This window comes from Callithrix jacchus, chromosome 13 (assembly GCF_049354715.1).
Source record: "Callithrix jacchus isolate 240 chromosome 13, calJac240_pri, whole genome shotgun sequence".
NCBI lineage: Eukaryota > Metazoa > Chordata > Mammalia > Primates > Cebidae > Callithrix > Callithrix jacchus.
In genome coordinates, this window is record NC_133514.1 from 36252093 (window position 1) to 36279703 (window position 27611).

Consider the following 27611-nt stretch of genomic DNA (forward strand, 5'->3'; position numbering starts at 1 on the left):
ACATAGCAAATAGAAATCTGAAGACCATATTTCTTAGCAGACTTCAATTTTATATGAAGCTCTCAATTTGTCCATTCCTCCTCCATCACCACCATCTCTCACAGCCAAAGTATTCATCTCTCAATGGAAGCTTTCCAAAATTCCCACAGAAGTGACTTCTCCTGCATATATGTACACATACATGGTGTTAGAGTTTTGTTGCTAATGGTCATCTGTGTAGCACATTGAATGTGTGTTTATATTTCTTCACAAAGCACCTTGATGACAGGGACTTGCTATTTTCTAGATCTTTGTATACTTGTTGTTTGGGACATTTTAGTCACTGAAGGAATAATAGATGAATGGATGAATAGGTACCAACTACAATGAATATTTATTGGTTAACTGAGCTCTGACTTGATGCTTTTATGTGATAATATGAATGTCTTCTATGGGCCATTCATTGTGCTAGATGCTTACCATAAAAATGTTTTCATTTGGGAGGCCGAGGCAGGTGGATCACGAGGTCAAGAGATCAAGACCTGGTCACATGGTGAAACCCTGTCTCTACTAAAAATACAAAAAATTAGCTGGGCACAGTGGCGCATGCCTGTAATCCCAGCTACTCAGGAGGCTGAGGTAGGAGAATTGCCTGAACCCAGGAGGTGGAGGTTGCGGTAAGCCGAGATCCCGCCATTGCACTCCAGCCTGGGTAACAAGAGCAAAACTCCGTCTCAAAAAAAAAAAAAAAAAAAAAAAAGTTTTCATTTGTATAGTAACCTTATAAAATGAACATTATTGTGTGCTTTATAAAAAAAAGAAATTAAAACTCAGATATACTATTCGAAGTCCATACTTCCAAGAAGTGGAGCAGGAAGAATCTGAATACAGGGCAGCCTAACTTCAAAACATACATTCTTTCTTAGTATCATATCAAGGTGCTTCTAACTTCACAATGAAGAAGAGGGACATAGAAATGTCCAGGATTCTTTGGACATAATACAGCTTTTAGATCCAGCTATAATGTGTTTTCCAAAGTAGCTATTCCCAGCTACTTCTTAGCCACCAGACATGGTAGGGAGTTCCCTGAGCAAATACATACTGAAATCCATCTTTTTGGTTTTGTTTTTGGCTATCTCTTATATTCCCAGTTTATAGACCACAACTTTTCCTACTGTGTAACTGTCCTTGAGCACAGGTTCTGTTTCCCCATTTGGTAACTAAATGGCTCAGAAATGATAGAGTCTGGCTCTCTGGGGTACTGTCTGCTGGCAGACATTCATATGATGGCTGATGACTGGACCCTAACTCTCAGGGTGCTGGCTTTTTCAGAGCCTGATGCTTTCTGTATATCCAGAGGACTAGGTTTAAAATTGCAATAGTAAGATCTCTTCCATGGAGTCAGTGTTATGTATGACATGACCTTGCTTTGGGCAAAGATTATGCATGCATTGATACACAAATAGCAGTTAGTGGTATGAATTATACACCAAATAGTCACCGCAGGTAAAATTACTAACCTGCATTTCTAACTGAACTTTTATTGCCAGACACTCATTAAGACTATTAACCCCATTGGTCAGTATTACAGCAGGGGTATTAGTATGTATTTAACACACTGCACCTTGCTAGCCAAATTGGAGATCCTATTTTATGAAGTTTTGAAAGGGAAGAAAGTGACATTGCAGAGAAGAAAATAGAAGTAGACGTGATTACATATCTTTTCCTGGGTCATAACAGATTGTGAGAGATGGATCTAAATTTATTCATTTTCAATTCATCCCAAAACCAACTATTGATTACATTTATTGTATACCTATATATGTTAATTTGTTCATGCTACTATAACAAAATGCCTTAGACTTGGCAGTTTATACATAGTAGACGTTTATTGCTCATGGTTCTGGAGGCTGGCAAGTCCAAGATATCAATGTGCCTGAAAATTGGTGTCTAGTGAGGACTGCTCTCTGCTTCCAAGATGGTGCCTTCTTGCTGAATCGTCACATGGAGGATGGGAGGAACAGTGTTCTCACAAGGTGAAAGGAAAAAAAAGGAACAAACTTGCTCCTTCAATTCATTTTATAAGGGCACTAATCTCATTCATGAGGGCAGACCCCTCATGGCCTAATTACCTCCCAACGGCTCCACCTCTTCATACGATTGCATTGGGGATTAAATTTCAACATGAATTTTAGACACAAACATTCAAACCAGAGTAATGTGTTATTTTTAAAAGAGACAATGGAGAATAGTGGTAGAGCACATTGGGGGGATCAGACTACTTGAGTTAGAATTCACTTTTTAGTATTTATGAGCTGCATGTCCTTAGGAAAATAACCTTTCTGTGCTTCTGTTCCTCATATGTAAAATGGGGATAAAAGTATCTACCACATCAGTCTATTGTGAGTCTAAGCAAATTAATATATGCAAAGTATTTAAAACATTTATAATAGGTCATATGTTATCAACATTTATTATTACTACTGCTGCTGCTGTATTTGAGGCACTGTGCTGGAAACTGAGATCTAGAAATAAAAGCGACTATAACTGCCATCAAAGATCTTTCAATCTAGCAAGGGGGATGCCAGCGTAAACTCTATAAGGAAAAGTGGAAAATACGGGGAGTGAACCATCTCAGAGTGCTGTGGCATCACAATCAAGAGCTTCCCGAATCTTGGAAGTGGGAGTTTACCCAGAGGAAGTGATTATCGATCTGTGTGCTGAATTTTGAGTAGGAATTATGCAGAGAAGGTTTGAGAGACAGATTATTCAAGGCAGCTCAAAGAAGACCAAAGCCGTTATCCAGAGAAGTACTCTTCCCCCTGGCTGATTAGGTCTGGGAATGTGCATTTACCAGAAAACAAAACCTTATATTCCATGAAAAAATGAAACAGATAAACCAGGTAAACATCCTTGGGAAAGGTAAGTGTTGGTTTGTTCCGAGGTGTTGAGTTCTAAAATCCAGTCCTTTCGATAAAGTTATTCCTAACATTGGGGTGGAGAAGGCAGAAAGAAGAAAAGTCAGTGCATTAAAGAAAAGTCTGTGGACTTCTGAAAGGAATGAGAATGCACACACCAAGGAAGAATCTTCAGAGAAGGGAGAGGAGGTGTTTGGCAGTGACTGGCTGGTGGTTAGGACGGAAGGGGTGTCTGGAATGGACACAGATTTATTACTCATATTGCGGTACTGTCCGGGGCAGAGGTGAACGCTGGCTGGATGTGTGCTACCATGATAGTTGTTAGGAAAAGAATTGGTTCCATCAGAAGCAGACGCCACGCAGATTTGAGCTAAGGCTGATGCCTCGTGTTTTGTTTTCCAGCCGTGGACTCCAGGGTGCTATATATCATTACTTTAGGTGCAGTAACTACTCCCCATCACGTTGGTAGTTCATTTTTACCTTTTCCAAGTGAACACTTTAGGCAGGCTGATTTACTTTTTTTCTTCCTCTCTGAAATAGAGGAGTGCTCTTTAGCACTTTTACCCTTTGAAAATATAAAATCACTCAAGGGCTTTCATATTTTCAAAGGGCAGAAGCAACTTTAGCGAGAGAGAAGAGTGCAAAAAGCTGACTGATCTTTTTTTTTTTAAGTGCTATAATGAAAACATGTAGAAGACATATCCTGCGGGCCAGTGTATTTGGACGCTGGTAAAAAGGTGGAGGAAGGAGGGAGGGGTGAGAGGGTAGGGAAAGGGACACATTTGAAAAGTGAAACTCTTCCGCTGTGGCTGAGATTTGATTTTTATGTTTTCCTTTTTAAGTCACTGGAGGAGAAATAGTCCTTATCATTTTACCCCCCAGGTTCATGCTAGGATACAAATAAGTGTCCCTCAAGATTTTAATTGAGAAAACGACTGCTTCCTTCTTTGGCAATGATTTGCCAAATATCTGACTGCTGTGAATGAAACCAACTCACCATCAGGAACTTGCCAGCGTTATTCCTGAGTGAATTTTGCCTTCAGAGTGACAGGTCTAGTTATATCTCCTCTAAAATGCAGAGAGAACAGTTCACCTGTCAGGTGAGAAACAAATAACCTAGCCACGAGCCAGCCGCATTATCTCAGCCCCATACCACACCTGCCATACAGCAGACACCTCTGGAGCAGTCCATCATTCCAAAGCACCATATTTTACCCAGTGAGGTGCTTACTACAAGCAGCTATAGAAAAGATCTACTGACTCAAGCTTCATTGGCAATGCTCAGTGTTGGCATTCTGAGGTGGATAGGCCATTTGCCTCCTCCGCAAAGTACAGATAACAAAGTGTTATCTGCAGGAAGGTTTTAGTTATGCTAGTTATTATACTATTATTTTGGAGATGGAGTCTTGCTCTGTTGCCCATGCCGGAGTGCAGTGGCACAATCTCGGCTCAGTGCAACCTCTGCCTCCTGGGCTCAAGCAATTCTCCTGCCTCAGCCTCCTGAGTAGCTGGGATTACAGGCACGCACAGCAATGCCCAGCTAATTTTTTTTTTCTATTTTTAGCAGACATGGGGTTTCACTGTGTTTCCCAGGCTGGTCTCGAACTCCTGTGCTCAGGCAATCCACCCGCCCCTGCCTCCCAAAGTGCTAGTTATGCTAATTATTAAATATAAATTTGAACAATGGCATAGAGAGTTTGTAACAGCTGCGATTCTTAAATGCCATTTGCCAAATCGTTGTATCTTTTTGGGTCTCCCAGTGGCTACAGCATTAATCTGCAGACTGAGGATTAGCTCCAGACCCTGGTTCCAAGAAGGCACTCAGGACTCTGCTGGCTGTTTCCAGAATGATCTGGGTTGGGATTTGCAATATAATCTCATAAAGAACACATTTTGCCATTTCAATGACTCAGCGGTATCATAATTTCCCTCTCTTTCTCTCTCTTTTTTTTAAAGCAGCCTTCACTGCTATGGTCACAGCCAGAAAGAATATTCTGAGTGTTAGAGTTACATTCTACCCTGAGTTTACTGCAGAGAAGCAATTAATTGTGAAACTATGTGAGTTTTTTGGTGCTGCTTTAGATGGCCTTGCCCATCAAAGGACCACTTAAAATTCATGCACAGTAGCAACTATGAAGGAATACCTAAGACTCATAAATAAGGCAAACCTATCTTAATTTATTGCCAGTACCTTCTATACCCATTGAGCTATTCAGAACCCTGCACAATTGATGTTTCTTTCCTCCCGTTATTTCAGTAAAAAATGAACTCTATTTTATGCCACACAAGCATACTAATAAACCAAGGTTTTGCTGCTTATAAAGGCAAACTGTCACCTGTTAAAATATGTAACTGTCATAGAAAGATAAAAAAGAATCATTTAATAATGATGAACAATGTGCATGTGGCATAAATAGAATCCAAAAGGTAAACAGCAGTTTATTATGCTAGAGCCAGCCAGAGCTATTTCTCAATGGGAGACTCTCAGTGCTCATTTTTGTGCTCTTCCTTTTAAGGGAAATACAACCTGGCTTCGAAATGATTTGTGTGTGTGTGTGTGTGTGTGTGTGTGTGTGTGTGTGTGTGTGTGTGTGTATTTCACGGAGGCTCATTACTGATTCAGAATATGGACTGTTGCCCTTATACTGCAAGGAAAAAATGGATTTCGGGCATATGTTCTTAACTCGGATGAGAACAATCTTAAGTGCACTATGTCACTGTTTTCTTGAGTTTTATAATAGGGAGCATTTAGAAGTTTCATTGTGCCAGGAGGTTTGGGAAGGAGGTTGTTTTTAATTAAGCTCTCAGCTGCTTTTTCCACTGTTTGAAGCCAGATATATATCTCTAGCAAGAATATGTCTGATGCTACTAAATAAAGTCAGTGCTGGCAAAAAATAAAAGTGGGTTATTGTAGTTGTCTGGGCTTCTTGATCTCTTTTTATTGACCTGTGCAAATAATACCACCACGGTACAGCACTGAACATTCCCCAGATGAAGAGGATGATTATGGGCACTGAGACAATGTTAAATTTGTGTACATGCTCACTAAATTTTAGCAGTCACATGGGGTTCCTTGCTTCTGGTGCAATGAGTAAGAGCTATAATGAAACTTTTTTTATTAGTAAATACTTTGGTTGGAGTATATTAAACTTCAGGGAATTAAAAATGAGAGCAGGTTTTCCAATAAGAGCTTCTTCTCTTCTAGAGTCATTTCACCCTCTTTTTCCAGTTAGTCTGTATTTACATTGACTAATGTCTTGGAAACTACACTTATTGTCGGCTGAATAAATATTGAATGTTTTAAAGATTGTGTAAATATTTGCCCAATAGGCAACCTGGTTTCTTAAATATTTGGCCTTTTATATTAGGTTCAATTTCAAATGATTTAAAAGCTTACCTAAGTATTGAACATAGCCAAACCAGCTTTAAACAAACAAACAAACAAGCCTTTCCATGCATGGTTTAATGTAAGGCATTATATTCAGTAGGAAACAGACTTCCACCCAAACCTGAAGAGCTATGATTGTGCTGAAAGAATTTAGAAGAGCTTCATTAGAGAGCCAGAGGGAGCTAGTTTCTGGGATTGAGAATTATAAAAAAGTTGGATCCCAGCTCCATTACACACCAAAATGTCTTGTTTCCAGTGAGGTTTCTTTGTTTGGAGACTTTATTTCTCAGCAAGATGCTTACAAAAATAATTGTGTTGCTTGTTAAAGTGATTTATAGACAGAAAAACAACTCCTTCATGAGACCAAGATGGAATCCTGTGAGACTAAGTACTAGAGCAAAATTTGGCTACCTTCTCATATCCCATAGTACAATTCATCTTCAGGACCAGAAATCTATTCCTAAAAGCCTCTTGTTATTTTATACTGCAAGGACATTAAGGAAATTAAGTAGTTCCCAAAAAACAACAGTAGTTCTCTATTGCCATTGAGATAAGAAACAGACTCCTTGGTAATATGATTTGGCCTCAGTCTACCATTACAGTTTTGTCTGTCACCACTGTCCACCTAGTACTCTATACTCCAACCACAAAGTATATCATGAACTTTTCATAGCTCTGCACCTTCACATATTCTTTGCTAAGAGACAAAGTTGCTTCACCTCTCTATCAGGCTAACAAGCTCCTATTTAACTCTCTATGCCCATTTTAAAGGTAAACACCACTGTAAATCCTTCTAATAATTCCACTGAGTAGAATGAATCACTCCCCTATGACGCCAGTTTTTAAAATATGGCATTTTGTTTATTAAATCACAATTGATAAATTATTTATTTCTGTCCATTTGCAGTAAATTTCAAGAGACTGTGTTTTAATCATCTGTGTGTAGCACTTCATACTTAATAAATTGTTATTTTTCTTAATTAGAAGCAATTTTTTTTTTTTAGAGACAGGGTCTTGCTCTGTTACCCAGGCTGGAGCATAGTCTAGCTCAATACAGCCTTGAACTCCTGGGCTATGTGAGCCTCACACCTCAACCTCCTGAGTAGCTGTGACTACAGGCTCATGCCACTGAACCTGACTGAATAATTTTTGTTTCTGAGTCATAATGGAGTTTTTCCACCTACCTAATAATGAAGCCACACATCTGTAGCTTTGTATCCAAGCAATAAGACTTTAATATTTAAAAGACGATTTGAATGGTAAGCCTTGATAATAGTAGAGTAGATGTCAGAACACAAATGCTATAAGTGACCTGATCTTAGGAATTAGAATTAAGTGGCTGATTTTTGCAATTTTTCAAATCCTCCTGGATGATCATCAAGTGACCACTGACTCGCCAGTGGCAATAAGCAAACTTCTAGCCTGTCACTTTCATTTGACAAGTGAGAGTAAATAATAATGTTTACCCCTCTCGTACTGGCTGCAAACTCCAATAGTAAAAAGATGCCACAAGTTTATCAGAAAATAATGTACACATGATTTTTTTTTGCTATAATTAATACCAGTATTTATTTAATAAACTTCTCAGAAAAGTAACTACTTTGATGTTTTGAGACCAAGCTTACAAATGGGTTCTTCTTTGTTTGGTCTAAGCAAAAAGCATAATCAAACAGGGTTATGTGATTTATAAGATAAAGTTGCATTTTGGAGAGTGAAAGCCTGGGCTCATCTGTATCTAGCATCACACATAAAGACTAAATTTACAGCACAAATTGTAGCTTATCAGTGTGTTAATCTAGTTGCTCAGGTACTGTGGACTTTCTATGTGCAAATGAAGAGAGTAGTAAAATTCTTCCACAAGATTTCAAAGTGGGATTTGCAATACAGTCTCTTGGGGTGCAGGAGCAAAATGCTTTTTCATGTGAAACGTTTCCAGTGTATAACAGGACATAGAGAATACTTCATAATGATTATTCATGTGCCTCCACCAAGCTTTGGCCAACATCTTTTAATCTAAAAAATAGTAAAAGGTGCTATGCTTTCTAAATATATAAAGTGAAAATTACCTCTTGTGCCTACTCAGGCTATTGGCAGTGACATTCTATGGTACCTGAGATGTTTTAGGAGTAGAGTGGAGTTTGCACAGCCCGGAAGGCTTGCAGAGGACAGCTGAGGGATCCTCCAGTCTTCCTTGATCTGCATAAAATGGGCAGATGTTTCATAAATATTCCTGAAAACAAGTAGTTCATCAAAAATGGTCATAGTAATGCAAACCACAAATGAAACCAAAGAAAATGGAAGAGATGTGCTTCTCCAGGTCTCAGTCTATACTCTCTCTCCTCCACATTGTGAGGAAAAACAGTAGCAGTCAAAGCAGGTCTGACAAGAAGTCAGGCAAATCACTTTAAAGTGACCTTATTTAGACTACAATTAACAATAAATTCTCCTCTTAGGTCATATTAAGACTATGACCTTATAGTCTGATGCTATTACTTAATCATATTCTCTAATCTAAGTATGGAGCTATAATAATTAGCAAGGTGTGTTATGCTTGGTCTTTCCACCCCCCACTCCTATAAAGATTCTTTATCTTTAGAGTAGGGGTTGACAAGATTTTCTGTAAAAAAGATAGATAGTAAAAATATGAAGCTTTTCAGCTCATAAGTTCTCTATTACCAGCAACTCAGTTCTGCTGGAGAAAGCAGCTATAGACAATCCATTAATATGAGTGTCACTAGATTCCAATAAAACTTTATAAAAGCAGGGAGGAAGCAGGCTGGATTTGACCTGCAGGCTATAGTTTGCTGACCCTTGGATTAGAGGCACATATAGAAATGCTTATAAAAATAATAGGATATCTGGGATTACCATCAAATATGTTAGAAGTATTAGGGAGAGGGTAGAGATATAAATGAGAACAGATGGGCCATGTATTGATAATTGAGGTTTCTTTGCGACAGAAGATAATTATCCACATACCACTGGAAGAAAAGTGTATTTCTCTTTCGTTCGTAATGTTGCCTGAAATAATATGCAGCCAATATTATAGCATTCCATTGAAATGTATTCCTTTGCTGACAAATACTGTTGAAGATTTGAAGGAACAAGTAGTAGAACAAACTATTCATGGGAGGTTTGCCAAATGGTTAGGTAAAAGTGCAAATGTTCCAACATCTCAGAGCTTATGTGGTTTGTTAGATTATATTTCAATTGTGAAATACATAAAGGTCTACTGCAGTTAGTATTGTATGGTAAACCAGCCCAAATTTAGTGGCATAGGACATCTATTTTATTATACTCTGGGATTCCATGGGTCAGGAATTCAGCCAAGTGCAATGGGGATGGCTTGTCTCCACTCCATGAACTTTGGGGCCTCAGGGAAGAATTGAATGCCTGGAAGTGACTAGAATGGTTGGGGCTGGAATCAACTGGAAGTTTCTTCACTTATATACTTCATATATATATATATAAGTAATGCCTTGGTGAAGGCTGGGCTCAGCTGGGATGGTCAACAGAATACCTACACATGTCTTCTTTGTATAGCTTAGCTTCTCGTGGCATGGCAGCTAGTTTCTGGGAGGAAGCACCCCAAAATGGAGCCTCTGGAGAATTCCTATTCCAAGAGAAATAGACTGAAGATAGAATTTTAAGAGGCAGCCTTGTAAACCACTTCTGCTATTCTGTATAGATAGAAGATATCATGAGTCCAGTCAGACTGAAAGGTTAGAGACATAGAAGTCACTTTTAGTTGGAAATAATGTCAACATTTTGGGGACCATATATCCCTGCCACAAGGACTATAACTTTTTTTTTTTTTTTTGATGAGCCATTAAGGGAAAATTAAACCAGAGAAGATATGTACTCACTGTAAGCAATAAATAAATTTTGCAAGTGTAATCACTGATTGAAAATAGTCATTTTGATGAGGGGAAAAAAAGAATTTTCTCAGGGTAAGTTTAATAAGAAGCCACCCCACATGAAGTTGATTTATTTCCCCCTCATTCATTATTGAGTTCTTTACACATTAAAATCCTTAAACCAGACAGGCACAAAGGGTAGCATGTTGTATTGATATAGCTAATTTTATATAAGAACAAGACTTTTAAATTAGTCTAGAATTTGGACAATATTTTGTGCTGAGTTGGGAAATAATGACGAATATTTTTTGAACGATATAGATGTTCTCTGTCTGTCCTAGGCAAAGGAACCTAAAGAATTGTCAAACATCAAGATGAATAATGTATTTTTTTTAATTAAAAAAAGAAAATTGTTCCAGGTTTGCTCACTTTTCTGTGGTGGCAAGTGAGTATCATTAACTTGTAAAGATTTTGGAAAAAAAACCCTACATTTGATGCTTCTCATCATTATGAAAATGAATGAAAACATAAATGAATCTAAACATAAATTAGAATGTAGAGAATATTTAAAAGTGAGGGAGTTTGCAAGTGACTGAATTAATTTATGATTTTTTTTTGTGCCAAATACTCTTTGTTTTAAATTTTAAAATAGAGCTGTGAATTCCTTTATCACCAAGTAAACCAAAATAGTTGAAAGTACTATTGCATATTAAATTGCATTTCTCTAAGATTATTAATAATTAATGTTTTAGTGCTGTCAAAACTTTTGTACCCTTAATCACATCACACAATTAAAAATATGTTTACTTCATATTTTCTTATTAATTAAAATTTTCTGTTTGGGATATATTTTACAATATAATAATAATAGTTGACTTACTTAGAACTTATTAGACGCTGAGCACCATTCTAAATATATTGCTTATTAACTTATTTAATGCTCATAATAATTTTATGAAAATGATACTGTTTATTTCTGTCTTATGGATGAGAAATACTGTCATAGAGAGAAGTATCTTATGCAAGGTCCCGTAACTGAGCTACAGAGATAATAAAACATCGTTGTATGTATTTTCTAAATAAATGAATATTTATTGTGGGTCCAATAAAAATTATAACTGAACAAATTATGCAGTGACAAAAGTTTGGCTCTCACTAACCTAGAGGATGAACCACAAACTCATGAAACAGTGTATGGGTAGGTGACCAGAGATTACAGTAATCTGTTGTCTGTTACAAAATAACTAGAAGAGAATATTTAAATGTTTCTGGCATAAAGAAAACACATATAAAAGGTATGGATATCCCAGTTATACTGATTTGATCTTTACAAATTCTATGAATGTAGTAAATGATCACATGTACCCTGAAAATTGGTACATTTATTATGTACCAATAAAAAATGACAAAACCAAACCAAACAAAAAATGATATCTGGGCTCTTCACAGCCTAGCCCTAGGCCACGGTCATCCCATTTGCCACCTCCCTGTTCATGCACGCTCTAGTCAGACCCCAGATGTCCCTGAACACCCATTTCTCTTCTTTTCTTTATATCTGGGGTGCGCACTCTCATCTTCTTATACTAGCCTTTCTAGTCTTACCAGTGCTTATTAATTCTTAGAGATCCAGCTCAAATCTTCCCTTCTTCATGCTGCCATCCTTGACTCACATCTGCAGAATTCATAGCTCCCACTGTCACCATTTCCACTTCCTTTATAATAGTGTCAATGTTTTCCTGTATCCAGTTATTAGTTTTTTAAGTTTTCTCATTTTTCTTTCCCAGTAATGTATCAGCTTGCAAAAGCCATTAACCACATTGGGTTCAACTTCTTAAAAATCCCCTCTGTTTGGCACAATGCCAGACATATTCTCTTCCAGTTTCTCCTACTGCTGTGCTGATATTCAGCCTCCCATCATCAGTTTGGGTATGAGACACTGTCATCATTACTTTAATAGATTATTTCATTTAATCTGAACAACAACTCAATGCAGCAGGTTCTTTAGGAGACTGTGTTTATAGGGATTAAGCAGTGAGTCCAGGGTCACACAGATGGGTGCTGAGATTCAAACTCAAGTGAGTGACTCTGAAAGGCAGGTCCATATCCACTAGGCTACATAAAATCCTGTGTTCAGTACAGCTTTGATGGCATCCCCCAACCACTGTGAGAGGTCTTTAGTGGCACAGAGTAGGGTTTACTCTTTGGGGTAGGATGGGAGAAAGTATTTCTCTACTGCTTCCGTTTGAATGTTTCTCTTGTGGATAACAGAAAAATATTGAGAGGGAAGGACAAGGAATGAAACTGGGGCAACCAGATAGATTAACTTTTCTTTCCACCAGTCATGAAATTTAGCTCACTATCGATCCATAAGAAGTTCTCCCAATTTTCCTTCTATACTTTTTGTGTTTCATTTTTAAACAGTCACCTAGTGTGGCCAGGTAAACTCATTATGTGGTAAGCAGCCGATTTCTTGGGCTTTTGATAGAAGATAGCATGTGGTTATAGCTGTTTGTAGAGTTTGGTGGGAGATATTGCTGCACCTACTTCACTCATGTCACTGATTTAATTCAACCAATGTCCGTCTACCTTTCAGTGGAATCATTCTCTACCGATTGTCTCAGGAGATGAGCTCTATGAGACGCCTTTTTCTGACTCTGATTATATTGAGTTAACTTTTAACCCTATTGGCCCAGCTTCTGCCTTTTTCTTTCAAATAGTCTTAATAACAACAATAATGAGAATACAATAGGCTTTCTTAATTAGTGATTATGACAAATTGATAGACTATATGTGTCATTATCTTTATAGTCATGGTTGGTGCGGTTTAGCACATTCTTCAAATTAAAACTGAAATCTTGTATCTTGCCAGATCTTAAATTATAAGATCTAAGACACAGCATCACTGCTCATTTATATTTTTATGAACCTCTTAGCTTTGTACAAGTGTCTAACAGATACCTGCTTCATGGCCATTTAAAACAGTAGCTCGTAACATACAGTAAATTTATAGGCAGTCATTTCTTCCAGTTGCCAACTTATGTCATTGTACTTGTGGCTGCAATAAAAAAAAATCACTATTTATTTCTCTAACTTTTAACATTGAAATGTGCCCCTGTGGTATATTATGGATATATTACTGCATTACTGGGGTTGGTCTCTTGCCATTTCTCATCAGCAGAGCATATCTGTTTTGGTGAGCTACATTTAAAAAATATACACATGGCACAGTAGTCATAACTGATAATTTAAGAGAGATTAATGAATTCTGTCCTAAAGCTACATTGAAGGAAAATCAGCATCCTTAAAGAGAATGTAAAAATTGGATTTTGGATATTTTTGTCATTTGACAAATATATATATGTAAAAATTTAAATATATTAAGTATATATAAAATTGTACACCAGTATAAATATAGGTATACATATATGCATACACTTAGATACATATTTTGTATATGTATACAGGCATACATTTTTATATATGTATACATATATATATATTTATATTTTCTTTACATTTAGAAAGCTCCCCAAAAGGTGGATTTAAATTTATAAAATATAAATTTATATATAATATAAATATGCATATGTATGCATGTATAGGTATTTGTACATATATATTTCTGTGTATGTATATGTATACGTATATATGTATTGTGTATATATGTATACATATATATGTATACATGTATAAATATTATAGGCACTCTGTCTATATAAGTGCATATAATTTGCTGGCCATTGCTATAGGCAGCGGATAACAGACAACGTTTTCCCCCTCATGGGGCTTCCATTTGAATAACTAGGTTTGAAATAAATTACAGCTCTGTGGTAAGCCTTTGAGAAGCCTCCATGTCACAGCTGTAGATAAGAATATCACAGCAAACACAATACGGATGGGAGCTCTTTTTAGCTGCACATGCAGTAGAGCCTTGGTTAGGTGTAACATATGGTCATTCTACCCACCACTAAAATAAAACTCTGGGAGAACACAGCAGCTGTGGAATGGAATTAATGCTATGCTGTTTTTGAAGCTGTTGGATTTTCATGAAAAGAAAAAAAAAGAAAAACATGAGGTTGAGTTGCTGAGTGTTTATGGAGCCCCAAACCAAACTGCAAAATGATGTTTAAAAAATAACTATTACTTGAAGTGTATTTTCAGTTGACTAGCTGGAAAATGTAATGAGTTCTTTCTTTTTAAAAATTTTCCATTTTAAATGACCATCCTTGGTTGGGGTTCCCTGGGATGTGGGCTCTGAGATGCAGACCAGCTTGCGGGAAGTTCACTGGTCACACCCTGGGAATCAACTCTGCAGGGAAGAGAAGACCCAGGGCTGGAAGAGGAAGAACTCCAAGGGCAATGTCCTTGCGACAGAGGCCTCAGTGGATTCCACAGGGAGCTCTGGAACTACAGTGGCTCTTTAGAGTGTTCCAAACTCAGGCAAGTCCCTGGGACTTGAACAGTGCTTTGCCCTGGTTTCATCTCAAGTGTCACCTGACATGGCCTGCCCTTGGGAGAGGGTGACTTAGAGTGAGCCAACCCTCTACAGCCCAGGACTGCTTTCTAAACTGTGCACCAGCTGCCCCAGTGCTCCTCAGTGGACTCAGGGGTGTTGTAGGACTCAGTAGGAGCTACTAGCTCACAGTTCACTATTTCCACGTATGATTGCAGTTTTCCTCCCAAAGCCAGGTGTCTGGTAGTCACTGTGATTAAAAGGCAAGTAACATGTGAAACTCAATGTAAAACAGAAAACCAGGGTGGTGATGTCCAGTCTTCCAGAGTTTGAAAAGTTGTGTAGTGCCCAATGGGACTTGAATACTTATTAAGCTGTTTGAGCTACTTATTAAACAGTAGGTTAGGTATCACTTTTAATTTAAGGAATACCATGAGGGGGTTCCAAGGACTGATATAATTTAAGGAACTCTGATCTACAGAAATTGTGAGTGAGGAGGGCTCATGATTGGGGAGTACAGCTGAAAGATGTCAGCCACAAATACTCCCAGTAGGCAGGAAAATGAGTGCTTTTGTCCTAAAGATGGAATTTGGACTTAACCCACAGCATTCATTCAGTTGACTAAATACGGAGTATCTCAATAATCTTTTTAGATACAAGTTTTTGGAGTCCCCAGACACACCACCAAATAAAACAGCACTTCCTGAATTAATCAACTAGGGTCAATTAAAACAATTATGAGAGTTTGGTAATGTGTGTGTCTTACCACAACATGGTAACACACACATAAATAATTGGCAAGAAATAGAGAGGTGTTTCAAGATGGAGTCAGTCGGTATGATTTAAATTCTGAAGGTCATGCCCCAACTTTTCATTTTGAACCTTCACAGTGGATCTTACTGGGATGAAAAATCTTACACAGCAAGGCCTCTTTTAGACTTATAGAATCAAAACTTCCCTTTGTGTGAGTCTATCTGAATTCTGCTGGGAAACACAGTGTTAAAGAGTTTTTCTTATGTTTAGAAAGCTCCCCAAAAAGTAAATTTCAGAAGTATTTTCCTCCAAGGAAATTAGAGAAAATTAATAGCTGAAACTTAGGAAAAACATACTCATTTTAATTTCAGTGTTTTATTGTCATGATAAGCACTCAAGGATGGTAATAGCTGAAAATCTTGCCATGCGACTGATGGGTGTTTCTTGGCTTGCATAAAACCGGTTGCTTTTCCAGTAAGCTTGGGTCAGAAAACTCAAGTGTCCACAGAGACTGGAAAAGTTTGTTAAATATAAATTTAACATCCTCCTCCATACATTTTATTTATAACCCTGGGAGAAATACAGGCTTAACCACCCAAAGCGTTTCATTTTCTTATAGGTTTCCTAGTATCACTTTTATGCCTTTTATGGAGTTTTTATATTAATATCAATTTATTGTGGGTTTTTTTAACTTTCTCAGGAATGAGAATTCATTTGTCTACCTCAACTCACTGAGCATAATTATGGTTTGAATGGAGCTCATTTTAACTTTTGAGAATCTCAGATCTTGTCTCTGTAAAGTTCAAGAGAGCTTGCTGGTACCAGGTGGCATTTAGAGAGTAAAATCTTTTCTTAGTCATCAGAATATATAAGTTCCTCCTCCTATGGTGTAAAGGCGAGTTTTTAAAGACACCACGGTGCAAAAGGTCTGCCAGGGTGAAAAGCTGAGAGTGAAACGGTTTCTTCAGATGATCTAGCAAATCTCTAGAGAAGGATTTAAGAACTCATCGCTTAAGTTCAGCATAGCCACAATCACGTCCTAAGAAACTAAACTGCCTCAAAAGAGAGAGAGAGTGATTGTCTAGCCAGATTGGATTTGTAACCTGTTTATCCAGCAGATATTGGATGAAGTTCAGCACCTCTGGTGTGCAGCCTGTGAGTATGGTTGTGAGTGTGCATACGTGTCTAGCCTAGAAGATAACAGCCTGTGGATTGATGACAAGCGTTTATATCAGCCTGAAGAGAACCTCCATATCTCACTGCTGTGTGATATGCCACCTTTTGTCCTTTGGTGGCAGGCTTGCATAACAACATCAGTTCGTCATTTTATTTGTCCCCTAACACAGGTAGGCTGACCTGCAGCTTTATGACGTAAAAGTTTGAGTTTGTATTTGAAATATTGAAAATGTATTTGAATTATAGGCAACCACAAGCCAAGAACATTTTTATTGGCAAAATGATTTAATATGAACTTAAAATATTTAAACATTTTATCAATTCTAAAAAAATGTATTTTTCTTTGGGAGGCAGAGGTGGGTGGATCACCTGAGGTCAGGAGTTCCAGATCACCTTGGCCAACATGGTGAAACCCTGTCTGTACTAAAAATACAAAAAATTAGCCGGGTGATGGGTGCCTGTAATCTCAGTTACTCGGGATTAGAGGTGGGCGCTTATAATCACAGCTATTCAGGAGGCTGAGGCAGGAGAATCTCTTGAATCCAGGAGACGGAGATTGCAGTGAGCCAAGATTGTGCCACTGCACTACAGCCTGGGTGACAGAGCATGACTCTGTCTTAAAAAAAAAATATATATATATATATATATATATATATATATATATATATATATGAAAAAAATATATATATATAAATATATATATATTTCATTATATATATATTTCATTATATATATATATTTCATTATATATATATATATATATAAAATGAAATAAGAAGACAAAACTGCACTCTTCACCTTTCTCTTGCACCCTCATTTTGTGCTACTTATTTTGACCGTATTTCTCTCCCACCTCTTTTCTTTCTTACCACCCTTCCTTCCAAAGACGTTGGGTAGAAGAAATCTAATATTTTGAATCAAAAGTTCATAACAGATATCACCGTTTGTTATAAATAGATTAATGTGTTCTAATGTCAGGCAAAGAGTGTTGAAAAAATAATTATATAAATATAAATCAGTATCATTGTGACAAGTCAATGTGGCAAAATGTTTTTCGTGCAGAAGAACATGACCTGCTTTTCTTTTCTCTGGGGCAATAACATTGAAAACTCATATTCATTTTCTTCGTTATTTTTGTTTTGTTTGTGCACATTTCAGTTCCATGACACTATGCTTATTTTAATTGTTTTTATTTGTGGAAGTCGGGTTGTGTTTTGACAAGCATGGCTTGGCATCTGGAATATGTGGACTCTAATCTTGTCCTCACCATTTGCTCTCTGTGTGACCTGGAGGAAATCACAGTGGCAGTTTCCTCATCTGTAAAATGGGTATAGTAAAGTTTATCTCCGGGGGCTTGAAATAACATATGTAAAATGCTATTGATTTGCCTCTAACTGCAATCAATTTTGTTTGTGTATCTTAATTTTTATACATCTATATTATAGTTTTTATTTATAATTTTTTTTTCTTATCACACCAAGCCCTTTTGGAAACAAAGTAGGTTAACATTTCTAAGGGATTAGGGACATGTGGCCAGAGAAATGGGTTATGTCCATATTTGGTATCCATTGTTTGGAAGATGGGGTGGGTAGAGATAGAAGATTTTCTTTGTGGTTTAATATAGGATCAATTTTTTTGTTAATGATTCATGGAAATTGAAGATACAATGTGGTTTTTTTGGGGGTCATGTTGTAAAGATTTCAGTGTACATCTATTGAATCACTCTTCATAATAAATTTTTCAAATCCTCTGAATAAATTGTCAGTACAGAGGTTTACACTGATTTGTCCTACAATAACATAATAACAGCAGTAAGCTTGCCCTCTGAGTGTTAAATTGATTATTGACATATAATAGATCAAAGCATACATATGTGGAAGTTGTTTTATTTCTCCCTCCTAACACCAGAATTGCTTCTGGGCCAGCAAGAGTTGCTGGAAGCTAATTGATGGAATTAGCACAGCTAATAAATAACCCATCAGAGTGTCAGACTCAGATGCGTAGACAAGGGATGTCAAGGAGTCCCACATGACCCATGTCAGTCCTTTCCAACATAGGCTGGGCATTTGACAGTGTACTTCAGACCCCTCCCAGTCATCAGTATGGCTGTACACGTTTTGCGATAGTTGCATGTAGCTAACTTAAGCTGCTATCATTAAAGTTTTGATTTGTCCATCTCTTTTTCACTTGTTTTGATTTCACATTCACTAAGCAGTTTCCTGAGTTATAATATAGTTTCCCATGTAGGTCTGTATACAAAAAGAAATCGGGAATTTTTGCATGATATAGCCTGGCAGGTCAGATCTCATTAATGCAGGCCACCATAGCAACTGTTTCAGCACTGACTGGGTGGTTCAGTTAAATATCAAAAGCCAGTACCCTTATACAAAGGCTGGAATGTAACAAAAGCCCACCAAGAGATTTGCCTATGCTATGCCTGAACCTTAAGGTATGATTAAACAAGTTTTACTGGGAGTCTGAAGAAACTCCTCAGGTCTCCACAAACAAATTTGTTGAGAGTCTGAAGGAATTCTCCAAACATTTATGATTTAGCAGGAGACAAGACAAGGGTTATCACCCCAGCACCTAGACCCACTTGGATCAAGTAAACTTACAGGCTCCAGAATAAGGTCTTCAGGACTCAGAGCTTAGTTATAGATTAAAAGAATTTAACCACTAATGTCTTTAGATGAATGTACACTTACACATAGTCATATATATAGCTTAGATGTTTAATACACTCTGGAAAACTTTGTTATTTTGAGTTGGTCTGGCAATAATTTCAAGGCCTTCTCCCTGTAACTGGTTACAGAAATAAAAACTCTTTCCTCCCCAGTTCATCTGCATCTCATTATTGGGCCATGAGAAATAGTAGCCTGACTCTCAGTTTGGTCTGGGACAGCAGTGCTTGGGACAGTTATCTATTTCTGCAAATTAATAAATTAGCATTGAAACTAATGCTGTGTCTGCTGGCAGGAATGTTTCCTTGGGGCAGTCTTAAAGGCTAATCCATGGATTGTGCATTTTGGATCATTTTCTCAATTGTGGAGAGTTTTTGATCATATTTCTTTGATGATTCTTTTTCCATGTTCTCTCTGCTGTCTGCTTGGTGCTCCTATAATGCATATTGACTGTCCTGTACCTGTCTTTATTGTCATTTAGCTTTTCTTTTTTAATCTTCATCTCTTTATTCTTACCTCTGAGTCTTGGGTGACTTTTTTTCAAGCTTCTACTTTACTGATTTGATTTTTTCAAAAATCCTGACTACTGCTCACTGCCTTCATTGCGGTCTCTCATTATGTGAGCTGGGCTTTCTATTTCTCCTGCTCTTGACTGTTTGTTTTCATGACCTTCTACTTTCATGTCAGAGATGCAGTGTGCTATTGAGTTCTGAAAGAATAAATTTAAAATAAGTTCTTCTGTCTCTTGTTGTGCTTCTTAGGAAGACAGTCGCTTTGCTTCCTCAAAATTTTGCTTACGTATAAGGGAATACCTTTGCTTTTCAAAGAGTAGCAATTACAGTGGGTTCTCTCGGAGATAGTATTGAGTGCTCTTCAAATTGTGCAGGCTTTAATGAAGGAAAGAGAAAATTTGAGAGTCAGTGGCGTGGGCAGGGGTGGCCAGAAGCAAAGTCAGTACCCAAGGCTGCCTGACCTGTTTGTTTCCTGTTTCTTTCTATAGTTAGTGTGCAGGGATTAGTTAGCCTGACTAACTCCCCCTTCCTTTCCTGGTCTGGGGCTTCTGATTTAACAGCCAACCAGGACTATGCTCCATCCTTCATCCCCGGTGAAAGCCAGCCTTCATCTAGCACTGAGTTCTGATATCTGGTCCCTGCTCACAGTGCCCTCCAGCTCCTGCTGTGCCCCTGAAAAGTCACATGTGCCTCTGGCTGGCTCCTGGCCACACTCATCACCTGACACTGTTACCTAATGGTCAGTAGCAAGCTGGGATCACTTCCACAACCTTCCCAGGTACACTCTTTCTTCACGTTTATAATGTCTTTCTTAGGGTTATTTTCCTCAGTCTGACTCTCTCTGCTTTATATCTAGCAAAAAGTCCTTGTTCTTTTTTGTTATGAAAGATATAAACAGATTATTCCTTATTAAAAAAAATAGTTGGTCATTTCAGTGGATAATTGAATTGGGGGATGGAAATAATTGTGTTTATAGCTGTACATTACCTAAAGAACCAAATACCATTTTTCTGTTGTTAGGGATATGAATTTATGTATGATTACTTTAAAAAGTATATCTATATGTAGTATACACATGTGTTGATATAGGTACACATGGTGAAAGACTATTGCAGTAGAACAAATTAACATATTAATCTCCTCAAATAGTAACGTTGTTTTTTTGCTGATGACAGCACCTGAAATCTACTCTCAGCAAATTTCCAGTACACAATACAGTATTATCAACTATAGTCATCATGCTGTACCTTAAATCTCTACACTTATTCATCTTACAAAGCTTGGTAACCTTTGATAAACATCTCATCATTTTCCCACCTGTCTGTCTTTGGTTATCGGATATCTTTTTAAAATAATCCACCACTAAATGTTGTTTTGTTTAGTATGGTGGGTGCCAGTTGTCACCCAAGTGATTATGTACCCTAAGAAAGAGCCAGGATTTACAGCCCTGAAGAAATCCAATTTCTGCCCTGTCCCAGACTCCCTGCTATGACTGCCAGTCTAGGAGGCTCTGCTGAGCTCCCGCAGAAACTCACCCTGCTGAGCTACTTGAGGAGGCCACAGAGTGTGCTGAATTCTAACGTTGCTGTGTGCACTCAGTGCCTGTGTACTCATTCGTTATGTGAATAGTGCTGATGCTTACAGAGTTGAGTTAAGGTATTTTTCCTTGGATGTTTCTGAAAGAGGAAGGTAAATAAACCCAAAAGGAGTATTTGGTATTTCATTCAGTTGTCCACCTGTACCTCGGTGAGTTTGTATTTATAGTGGGGAGAGATGATGTTGAGAATAAAAACCAGTTGCTTCTGAGATACAGTGAGGAACTTGTACAATATCCAGAGAATGTAAAAATAATATGAATTCTATGTGGGTGGCAAATTGCTCCCATGTGGACTGACCCTTTGCAATGAAGAGAAAACTTGTCAGCATTGTATTCTTGTTGTAAGTCACAGTGGCGATTAATGAACACAGATTCCAAATGTAAAACGTGGTAGAATCAGTTTCCACAGCCCGTTAGTAATCAGGTCTATTACTCCCATAAACCTCGAGACATCAGTGACTCTTCTCTTTTACCTTAACCCAGCTACCTCTAGACACATGTATCATGCTCTGAGGATGAACAGATATGCAGTGACCTTGCTTTGCTTCAGAAAGACATTGAGGTGGAGACAGGCTTAGGCTGCAGTTGCTGTTGGCTCTACCGTTGGCAAGAGATCCCCAGCTTCCAATTAGCTAGAGCAAATTCGAACCAAAGTAGAAAATGGAATCTATAGACTTGGCCTGTAGAATCAAGAAAAATTCAGGATTCTGACTACTCTTATGGTAGAAATAGAACACACTCTCATCAATTATGCAGTTAAAGATCCAAGCATATGAACATTATAAATAACTACCTTTTCTTTTTTTTTTCTTTTTTTCTTTTTTCTTTTTCTTTTTTTTTGAGACAATGTCTTGCTTTGTCACCCAGGCTGGAATGCAATGACATGATCTTGGCTCATTGAACACTCCTCCTCCTGGGTTCAAGCAATTCTCCTGACTCAGCCTCCCAAATAGCTGGGATTACAAGTGCCTGCCACCACACCTGGATAGTTTTTGTATTTTCAGTTGAGATGGGGTTTCACCATGTTGGTCATGCAGGCCTTGAACTTCTGACCTCAGGTGATCTGCCAGCCTTGGCCTCCCAAAATGTGGGGATTACAGGCATGTCCTGCCTTTTCTTTATTGAGGTGGATCTGTAATTTCTCTACTCACTCTGCAAAATACCTGTGAGGGAGGGTCTTTTCAAGAAGAGAGTAGTGACATCCTGGTATTTAATCTTTTGATCTTTTAGTGAGAGAGTCTGCTGTGTCTCATGTTATACATTAGATCCAGAGTGAAGCTTACAAATATTTATTTCTGCATTGGCATTGATCTGTGAGATTCTGTGTGGGTATTGATGTGCTTGTGCATTCACATGTGTGTTGTAGTTGTTACTGTTGGTGGGGTCGTTAATAATGAGAGGGAGCACATCCTCTGTTTGGTGATTCTCTGAACCACACTGTCAGCTGAAATGGAGCTCATATAGTCTTGGCAATATTCGCAACACTCTGATACCTCTTAAAACAAATTATGTCTTTAGATATATGCACACTCTAGTTTACTACTGCTGCCTTTTTTCATTTCCATTGCTACCAGTTTAGCCTGTTTTCTCTTGCCTGAAAGTGTGCATTTCAGTGGACTTCTCTATTGCTGGTTTCCTTCCCCATAGATTCAGTCCTTCCTCGGTTTGTGAGATTAATCTTTCTAATGCTCAACCCTAACGATGTCTCTCCCATTCCTAAGTTTTCTCTGTCTTTCCCATTGCCTAACAAAAATAGAGTTCCAAAATGATATTTATTTCAAACATATGTGTGCCTGTCTCCCAACTCATTACATCTCTCAGCTTGATGCCTTTTCCCCGTCACTCTGGGCACAAAGCCTTCTCTTTCTGTTCCCCTTGCTGGAACTCACTCAGCTCTTCGACATCTCACCAGGCCTTCACTGTGCCTCAGATCTCAGTTCTGTGATCACATTTCTGTGCATCCTTCTCCCCAAGGGCAAACTCCTCTCTATACTGAAGCCCTTGTTTCAAATCTTCTAATTCTTTGCCCCGATGAAAATTCACCTGTTTTTACTGACAATGTTACATTTTCTCATTTCTCTTTGCAGTCTTCTGCCCTGGTTCAAGGAAAGAGAAACATTTTGATGGTGTTTTCCGTACTATGTGGGCTATAGAGGGGTACCATTTGTCAAAGAGCTATACCGGTGTTACTGAGTGCAAGTGTTTTTTGCACCAAATGAGTAATTTTGTCTCTCTTGCTCTCTCTCTCTCTCTCTCTCTCTTTTTTTTTTTTGCCAGACTTCTTTTCTTTTTTTGAGATACAGTCTCGCTCTTTTGCCCAGGCTGGAATGCAGTGGCACTATCTTGGCTCACTGCAACCTTCACCTCCTGGGTTGAAGCAGTTCTCCTGCCTCAGTCTCTCAAGTAGCTAGGACTATAGGCATGTGCCACCATGCCCAGCCCTCTTCTTTTTAAAAAGTTAACATTGCTTTGGCACCTTCCCTGAAGAGCCTCTTGTGGGTTATGTGATGTATTCCTGCAGAGTGTTCCCCTGGGAATGTGCCTTATAGCTGAGGTCTAGGACAACCCCATTGCGCTGTTCCTTGCATCTTCATTAGGATGGGAACTAAACCCTACCATGGCTTTGATACTTCTAAACAGATATTCTCCTCTCCATTTCTAGCCTGCTTACTTCACTTGGTTTGGTGAATAGAGTTATGATGGTATCCTAAATCTAGATATACTTTTTGCTTTTACATTGTCTGTTGTGTGCATTACTTTTATATCACCTTTTGAATATCCACATTTAATAACCTACCCCTGCACATGTACTCAGTTATTCTTTTAGGCCCTAAAATATTGTATTATTTTCCATCACTTAATAGCCAGCTAAGCCATATTCAGCTGTAAAGAGCAGTTCTAAATCTCCAAAGGCTCAGAGCAATTTGCAGAAGCAGGAATTTAGTCTAACAAATTGTTTTTCTTAAGATAAGTAACATAGTCTTAGTTTGGCTCTTTTTAAAATGCCTTGTGAAACAGCGGCCACTCTCTGAATATTGCTGTTGACGCCCTCGTAGCATCAAAGGAGGGCAGCATGCTCTCAGCTTGATGGCTGCCAGACCTTTAAACAATTTCTTGTCCCAGTTTTCTTTTCTTTATACCTGTTTACAGCTAAAATGTGGTTGCAAATTATGTAAATATAGCATAATAGCCTACGTTCTTCTTGTAAGGAGCAATAAGCCAAACTTATACTAAACAATCCCATAACCCTTCTCAATACCCATTTGTAATTACTTCCATAATTGGATTATCAGAAATTATTGTCACATGTGAAGTCTCTTCATTAGGGATATGGGTTGTCAGGGAGAGCGCATGATTTTTTTATATTTTTGTCCCACATATATGACTTTGCATAAACAACTCCTTGTTACCAAAATTAATATAGAAGAGAGTTTATAAAACTTGATTCGGCACCATAAACTCCAAGATATAATTGTTTCTCATGTTCTTTAAAACGTGTTATTTCTTTTTTTCTTTTTTTTTTTTTTGAGACACAGTTTCACTCTTGTTACCCAGGCTGGAGTGCAATGGCGCGATCTCGGCCCACTGCAACCTCCGCCTCCTGGGTTCAAGCAATTCTCCTGCCTCAGCTTCCCAAGTAGTTGGGACTACAGGAATGTGCCATCATGCCCAGCTAATTTTTGTGTATTTAGTAGAGACGGGGTTTCACCTTGTTGACCAGGATGGTCTTGATCTCTTGACCTTGTGATCCACCTACCTTGGCCTCCCAAAGTGCTGGGATTATAGGCGTGAGCCACTGCACATGGCCCAAAATGTGTTATTTCTAAACTGAACTTTATTTTGCTTAGCTAACAAGTTATTAAAAAAGAAAAAAAAAAAAAAAAAAGCAACCCGAAGCAACATATCCTTCTTTTCTTTCCTTTTTTTTTTTTTTAATGTTATTCCATCCTGGAATAATAATATTCATCAGCTAATGGAAAGTCAGGTACTGCAAATAGTACTAATGGAACTTACTAAATATACTGACTAGGGCTTTTTACTTTTTAAAAATTATAGTGAAGTACTTAATAAAGGATTCTCTCTTTTTTGGGCAACTCTTTTACTGTATGGAAGCATAAGTATGTTTCTCTTAATAGACTTTCAGCCTTGACTAACACTCTCCATGTTTTATAACTCCCAGGTTGGCTAAAAGTAATAATACCAGATGACATATAATCGACACAAACATTATTTATTTGTTGATTTAATCCTCTTGGGAGGCTATTTGGGGTAGTTTTCATTTTTGAAGTTGTCAATGGTAGAGAACGAAAATTAAAGCAAAACTACATCACGTGATAAGGAGAACAATTTTTAATTTGAGAAAATTTGCTCATGTAATTTTTTTTTAATAGCACACTCTCTGTCAGAATATTTCTGGCCACTTTTGTCCCCAACAAACAAATATAAGGTTTGATTTCTAACTGTTCGTGGTCAAGCCTGTGACTGCAGCATCAATATTTAGCAGGCTACGTCCTCTAATGATATCTGTGATGGAAGGTGAAACATTAAAGAACCGTATTAGCAAGGCATGTGATATCACATTACAAATTAGCAGGGGTCCTCAGATGTGGACTGGAATCACCTGCAGAGCTTTAAACATGCTCACACCCATGTCCTAAATTCAGAGATTCCTAAGTTGTTTTAGAATGGGGCCCAGACATCAGCATTTCTGCAAAGTTCCCCCACATCATTCTAGCACAGCCATGGTTGAGATCTATTTATATATAGATTCATTCAAGTACCTACCATCTTCAAAATGAATCTGGAAAGTTTTAACGAGAGTAATTTCTCTAGGAAGTCTTTTGTGGAATGGATTCATTTTAAATTGCAGAAAGATTTAGTAAGAAGACCAACAGAAAATCATGGTCTTGGCCAGTATATGAATAAATTAAAAAAAGATAAAGACTGCATAAGACTATATTAAACTGTATTATGCTAGTGTATGCTTTTCACTGAAATAGTCATACTGAGTTTAAAAATTATGCATATAAAATAATTATGGACTCATGGGGGCATAAGCAACTTTTATTAAGCTAATAGCAAAGGTTTACTTCTTTAAAACACACAGGTTACAAAACCATCTTTTAAATAAATGTTTAAAAATTCACTGCTTTTGGTGACAGAGATTTTATTTGCACAAGAATGACAAAAATAATACCTTCCTTCACTGTTCTTGGCACTGTCCATCTAAATCCCAGACTTAATGCAATGAATTGGAGATATTTTACCTCCTGACAATTTCACAGTTGTCTTTATCTGTTATCACTGGCATATAAGCCATATCTATTTTCCGATTTAGCAGTAGAAAAAATCTGGGGAAAATTAATTTAAAATATAATGTTTATTTTCTAGAAGCAAAACATTTCTATCTCTGAGCTCTGTACCATGTAGTAAAGTTATTTTAATCAGTTTGCCTCTTTTGACCTGGGGTGCTTTTTTTCCTATTTGATACCTTTATCATTGGTGAGTTTAGAATAGACTCATTTTAGTTGGCTTCAAGATAAGATACCAATGTCTAAATGATACATTCATGAAATAATAACACTCATATTTTGGTGACTTTTTGAATTTATGCTGTTATACAATACCACAAATTGTATAATCATAAGACTTTCACCTCTGTGGCCTATCAACTCCAAACTGCAGCTAAATGGATATGAAACTACTTGATAGTGTGGTAGTCTCATTGTTAGACTCATGGATGAGGAAAAGACCTGTGGATTTTTCTAACCTATTCTCTGCAAGATGAGGCTAATTTATCTCTAGGCAAACACCTTTCCCTGGGTCTCCCTGGGACTTATGTCATTCATGCTAGGACATTCTGTAGCATTTGGAAGATAACCATGGTCCTCAACGTTTGGCTATAGTTTTGTTTAAAAGTAGTAACTGGTTTCAGATGAAGCTTTGCGTAAGCTCAATTTCTAGAGTTCTATGAATATGTAAATAACATTAAATTTTCTTCCAGGCAAATGATAGATGAATCCAATAAGCTTTCTGGGTAGCATTCAATTTGCTATTATATGAGATAAAGGGTAAAAATCAAGCTAATTGATCAATTATATTTATTCAGGGTTCTCGAAAAAACAATTTGTTTTTCTTAATCCAAAACAAATAATTGTAATGACTGCTGTATACAGGTTAAGCTTCTTACTGAAGATGTCTTTTTGGGTGAGCCCTAGGGAAGGGTGTTTTACCCGTTCCTTGGAGTAAGGAGTCAACCTTACCCCAAGAGAAGGCCAGGGGAATCCACAGATTTAT

At 37.7% G+C, this 27611-nt stretch overlaps 1 protein-coding gene across 13 annotated transcripts in view; it reads left to right on the forward strand.

Annotated features, from left to right (window-relative positions):
* Positions 1-27611, forward strand: part of UNC5D (unc-5 netrin receptor D) — a 560161-nt gene that overhangs the window by 18385 nt on the left and 514165 nt on the right. The gene's annotated exons all lie outside the window — the stretch shown is intronic.